This window comes from Myotis davidii, unplaced genomic scaffold (assembly GCF_000327345.1).
Source record: "Myotis davidii unplaced genomic scaffold, ASM32734v1 scaffold167, whole genome shotgun sequence".
NCBI classification, from domain to species: Eukaryota; Metazoa; Chordata; class Mammalia; order Chiroptera; family Vespertilionidae; genus Myotis; species Myotis davidii.
Genome location: NW_006300048.1, coordinates 6,169,947 through 6,175,946, shown reverse-complemented (window position 1 = coordinate 6,175,946; position 6,000 = coordinate 6,169,947). Strand labels below are relative to the sequence as shown.

Below are 6,000 nucleotides of genomic sequence, written 5' to 3'. Positions count from 1 at the left end.
TTGAATGCCCTTGTATCTTTCATCTCACCCTGAGTCCCACCAATGACGCAGGGAGTCCAGCTTCCAGCAATCGATAGATGGTAGCCTTGACAGTAATTCTTTAAACCCCAGGGCAAGATGGCCTGAAGACTTTAGGAGCTGTTCCAAGATAAGACTGAATGTCATCAGCAGTCCCAAAGACAGAACCCAGCTCCATGCTGCGAACAGACTCTTCTCAGACCTGTGACTCTCTCTCACCAGCACCTCTAGGCAGGACTTCTGGACAGCAGCCAGGCAATGTTTCAGTTCTAAGAAGATGAGGGTGTTCTTGACTTTTGCAGAGTTAAACACTTAGGGAAACTTCAGGAAGCAAGCACTTGGTAAAAGGTAAAGCTAGCTGGCCCGTCAGCTCCCTGCCTGCTGCCCCGCTCATTCTCATTTTCATGGTTCTTAGCATGTTTATTCTCTTCTTTCCAGTGGCCAAAGGACAAGTTTAAATTTCTTATTTCCTCTAGGGAGCCCGGAGAGAGGCAACCGGCACCAAATACAGGAAGTCATGTGGAGAGGATCTCTTATTTATTACAGCTCCCATATTACTTCCCTTCCCCCAGCCTCCGCCCCCACCCCCAGGCATACTGAGTCTCCAGCTCTTTCCTGCAGCAGAGAACAGGAGACAGTCCACCTCTGCTCCCTCGGGTCTGTGGGCGCCCCAAGGATCTGGAGGCTGCTTCTGGGAATCCCACCCTGTGTGGCTGTGTGACTGAATGGGAGGCCCTTACATTTCATCTCACATAGGAAGGCCCTAGGAAGGTCTCTGGGACCGGGTTCACTTTCAGGAGCCTGAACACCACAGAGGAGAAAGGTAGGTGCCGGTGTTACTGTGCTTTCTCCTGCTGCCTGTGATTCGAGCTGTTCTGAAGTAGATGTGACTGCCCACCTGGCTCTCTGATTGGGCTGCATACCTTCCACCTGGGTCTTTTTGACGTGGACTGATTTACAGGACTGTGAGCAAAAGGGTGAGAGGGGAGGTGGCATTCGGGTTTTTTGAATTTGTACATCTTTGGATAAAGAATGCTAACCAGCAGAGTACATAGAGCATGATGCTGATTATTATTCTTTTTGGAGGGCTTAAATCATTAGAAGTTGCTTTTTTATTTTTATTTTTTTGGCTTCTGCTGAAGGGAACAAAGTTTACCACTTGCCTTTATTTTTTTTTTTTTATAACAATGTAGACCCCTCCCTTTATTTATTTATTTATTTATTTATTTTACTCTTTTCTGAGTTTTTCCTTTGGGATAAAGGTATACTCGAGCTGACAGGATTTTCTAACAGGGATAGAAACAGGTGTACCTAATGTCGGGGACCTATGGGGTGTGAGTAAATGAGCAAGAACTTTGCTTACGATCTGGTGGACTTCCATGTTACTTTCCAGAATTTGCTGTGAAACAATTGCTCTTCCTGAAGTTTCCTGAAATCGAATGCAAGTAGTGACACCATATGTCAAGGGATATCTGTGAAGAATGGCTTACTTACTCTGCTGTGATCGTTCTATGCAGGGATGGTGCTCACCCCATAGCTGGCTGCTTTTTGGGGTCAGTGAGGTCTCTCTTGGGGTTCAAGATAATGTGTCCACTGAGGCCTGGAGCAGGGTCAAGACATTCAAATAACATTACCTATTCTCTGGAATTCTTTTTCTGCCTCTGATGGTTTTTTGTTTGTTTATTTGTTTGTTTGTTTAATTTTTGTCCTCATAGTCTTCCTCTCGGAGAAGTATTTTATAGCAACTTCATAGAATATCAGCCAATTTATACCTATTATTGAACATAGACTCTTCTTCCGTAGCTTATTTAGTTCAGGTGTTCAAAATTTCTTGCCACTCATGTTTTTAACCTCAACAAAGTCTCCCTCCGCTCTGTCCTCCATGTCCTACCACAGGGTTCTTGAGAAAATCAATTCTGTCAATGTCACTCTCAACAGTGAACTAGTCCCATCATGCGCCTGCTGCCTAAAGGGCCCTCTGGAGTCAGCAGCATTAACATCACTTGGGCTGTCAGAGGGGCAGGCTCTTCATCCTCTCCTCAGACTTCCCAAATCTGCATTTTAACCAGGTCCCTGCACATTAAACTTTGAGAAGCTCCAACTTAAAGAAGGTAAACAAGACCTTCAAGGTCTGCTCCTTATCATCGTGCCCAGCCTCTCCTCTCCCCACCTGAGCTTCCAGCTGTACTACATACCTTTCAACTCCTCAGGACATGAGAGCTCTCTGCCCACCTATATCTATGGGTGCTATTCTCCCTGTCCAGTTCACTGCCAATCATCTTCTCCACCCAACTATCCACTGCAGCCTGACTCCTTTCCCTCCTTCCACCCCCATCCAGTCCACCTCATACTGAGTGTCCCTCGGGTCTGTGGTTTGATGGCACTTTGTGAAATGTGCTGTCATAGCCTTAGCACATTAAGTGATGGTTGCTATGTTTATTTTCATCCTTGAGGAGTTATCAGTCTTTGATTTCTGAATCCATAGCCCTTGAAACAATGCCAGGTGCACAGCTTTTGCTTAATCAATGTTTATTGAATTTGTGAGCACATGAATGAAAACATGAATGAATCTGTTGTCTGAAGAACCCAAATTTATAACCAGATCAATAGTTTAAAGCTTTTCAAGGAGATTGCTGATCCCTGTAACGTTTTCCTACACTCTCCTTTAGGAGACTTTGCTATATTCATTTTTTTTCATCAATTATTTTGAGTACCTACCTTGTACCATACCTTTTTAGAATTGATTTCTTTATGTCTCTGTGGATAGCCTCTCCCATTAGGTGTTTCTCTATCAGTGCCCCTCACTCCACCCCTCCAAGTCAGAGACTTGCGTATTTATTTTATTTTTTATTTTTATTGATTGATTGAGAGAGAGAAACACTAAGTTATTGTTTTTTTATTTTTTATTTTTTTAAAATATATTTTATTGATTTTTTACAGAGAGGAAGGGAGAGAGATAGAGAGTCAGAAACATCGATGAGAGAGAAACATCGACCAGCCACCTCCTGCACATCCCCCACTGGGGATGTGCCCGCAACCCAGGTACATGCCCTTGACCAGGATTGAACCTTGGACCTTTCAGTCCGCAGGCCGACGCTCTATCCACTGAGCCAAACTGGTTTCGGCTATTGTTGTTCCACTTATTTATGCATTCATTGATCGAATCTTATGTGTCCCCTGACTATGGACTCACACATGTTTAGCAAATACATGTATACTGAGCACCTTCCATGGAAACACCAGGTTCTGTACTAGGGATACAATGGCAAGTGACACAGATGTGAGTCCTGCCTCCATCCAAGTCTCCTTAGAGAGGACGTACATTTTCTCATCCTCTGTCCTGCTTCTCCCTAAAAAGCATTAAAGAAAACTCAAAGTCTGATCTCTAATACATGTTGGCACATCCAAGTACATAGATCAGGAGCTTGAAGTATGATTTAGTAAAAAGCTGTGGGGCCCTGACTTAGTCCTGCACCTGTAACTCACTTGCCATGTGAACGTGGGTGAGTCCACATCCATTCTCTGAACTTTGATTTTTCTCAAGTGGTAAGCAAGACAGGAGCGACAAGTGAGAGGAGCCTCGGCTTTCATGTGTGCACATAGAAGACAATATCCCAGGAGCCTCTGCACTCACCTTCTCTCAAGCAGTTTGATTATTTGAAGGGCATTGCTCTGTAGTTTTCTGAGTCAAACTGGCAAAGAGATCTTAAGGGAGTCATTTTATCACTATGCCCAAGTGCTCAGCCATAGACATTGATGTTGTCCATTGGTACTGTCAAAGAGATCTTAAGGGAGTCATTTTATCACTATCCCATGTGCTCAGCCATAGACATTAACATTGCCCATTGGTATCTACTATGGAGCACAATGTGGCAGTGGCTCTTAGGGAGCAGTGGCCTACAGCTTACTTTAATCCACTGGGCATGAGTTGTTGGGTATAGAACTACTTTGAAAAGGGGCAGCTGAGGGCAGAGGCAGTGTCATCCTCAGGCAATCCCTGCTTTTGGAGAGCAGCCAGGAGAAAGGAAGGAAGTAACCCTACCAAGTGGTGTGGGGAAAACGTAGAAGCCTGTAGACATAGAGCCAGTCCCTGACCCTCACTGTGGCAGAGCTGCAAAGGACTCTCTTCCTGACTACTCGCAGGCTTTTTCTCTTTCCACCTAAAGGTGTGGCCTAACCAGATTTCACCTAGAATCAGATGGTGGACGTAGTATCCTTTGTCCCCAAACTTTGCACTCCCATAGAGTGCGTGATCAGCTGGGGGAAAAACAAATATTTTATATTTATTCTGTAGACACAGCCATGGGGCTCAGGCTAAAGCAAACGGTTTAGGCACCCTCGTGCAACCACTTCCCCCCTCTTTGAGCCCTGTTGTCTTGTTCTCCCACCACCTGAAGTTTCCATAACAATGTGCCTCCTGGGCCTCCTAAATTCCTTCTTGCTTCCTGTTGCTCATGCATCTCTTAACCACTATACCCCCTGCACACCCACCTTGTCTATAGTTTCCCTTCAGCAGCCAAAGTGGGTTTTTTCCTGGTCACTTCCTAACTATTCAAATTAACATTAATTTTTGGCTTTTATAAAAAAGACAAGAAATAACAAGTGTTGGTGAGGATGCAGAGAAAAGAGAACCCTTGTGCACTGTTGGTGGAAATGTAAATTGGTGCAGCCACTTTGGAAAACAGTATGGAGGTTCCTCAAACAACTGAAAATAAAACTATCATATGATCCATCAATTCTACTACTAGGTATTTATCCAAAGAAAAAGAAAACACTTCTTTGAAAAGATATATGCACCCCTATGTTCATTGCAGCTTTATTTGTAATAGCCAAGATGTGGAAGCACCTTACGTGTCCATCAATAGATGAGTGAATAAAGAAGATGTGGTACATTTATACAGTGGGATGTACTCAGCCATAAAAAGGAATGAAATCTTGTCACTTGTGACAACGTGGATGGACCTTGAGGGAATGACGCTAAGTGAAATAAATCAGAGATAGATAAATACCATGTGATGTCACTTATTTGTGGAATCTAAAACAAAAACAAAAAAAAAAGTCTCAAAACTCATAGATACAGAGAACAGAACAGTGGTTGCTAGAGGGGAGGGAGTCAGAGGTCTGGGCAAAATGGGTGAAGGGGTCAGGAGGTAGAAGCTTCCAATTATAAAACAAAGAAATTATGGGGATGTAATGTACAGCATAGTGTCTGTAGTCAATAATATTGTAATGCATAGTTGAAAGTTGCCAAGGGTAAGTCCTAAAAGTTCTCAACACAAGGAAAAAAAGAATTTTGTAATTTTGCATAGTAATGGATGGGAGCCAGGCTTATTGTGATGATCACGTCTCAGTGTACACAATATCAAATCATTATGTTGTACCCCGGAACTAATATAATATTATATGTCCTTTATACCTCAATAAAAATGAGAAAAAACAACAACACACACCCATTAATCTCTATTAGTAAGTATAAGTTGTAGCGACAAAAGGAATGTTAATGTGCATAGGAGGATTCTAGCAGCCACAGATCTCAGAATGTATCTGAGATCAACTTTAGCTATACCTGGTTAAACTTTTTTTTTTTAAACAGAGACGTGTGGTGGGCTAGAAAGAGGCAGACCTGGTTTTGAATCCCCCATCTGCCACTTCTTTGAGTTAGTAATTGTATCTTGCCAAGTTTTAGTTTTGTTTCTGAAAATGCAGCTAATATTTAGCTCACAAGGTTATAGAGAAGATTAATTAGCTAAAGTACTTAAAATGTTGCCTCAAGAAACACATCAGATCTTAAACGAGGAGGCTGGCCAACATGGGGAAAATGAGAAAATTGTCATTTGCAGAATAGTTGAAGGAACCAGGGGCATTTGAAATAAGAAGTTGGTCTTGTGGCACATGAAGGCTACCCTCAAATATTTCAAGATTGATGTGTGTGGGGAAAGAGGTCAACAGAGGATTGATGAGTGGAAATTACAGGGTAACAGG

General features: G+C 42.9%; 1 protein-coding gene across 3 annotated transcripts in view; it reads left to right on the top strand.

Moving 5' to 3' along the window:
• Nucleotides 1-383: 383 nt before the first annotated feature.
• The window catches only part of ADGRF5 (adhesion G protein-coupled receptor F5), a 101,685-nt gene continuing 96,068 nt past the window's right edge, over nucleotides 384-6,000 (top strand). For 2 of the 3 annotated variants that reach the window (XM_006776419.2, XM_015572216.1), the window contains exon 1: nucleotides 385-841. The gene's annotated coding sequence lies outside the window, so the exon portion shown is untranslated. Of the gene's footprint in view, nucleotides 842-6,000 lie in introns of all 3 variants that reach the window. The other variant, XM_015572218.1, reaches the window with a different exon arrangement.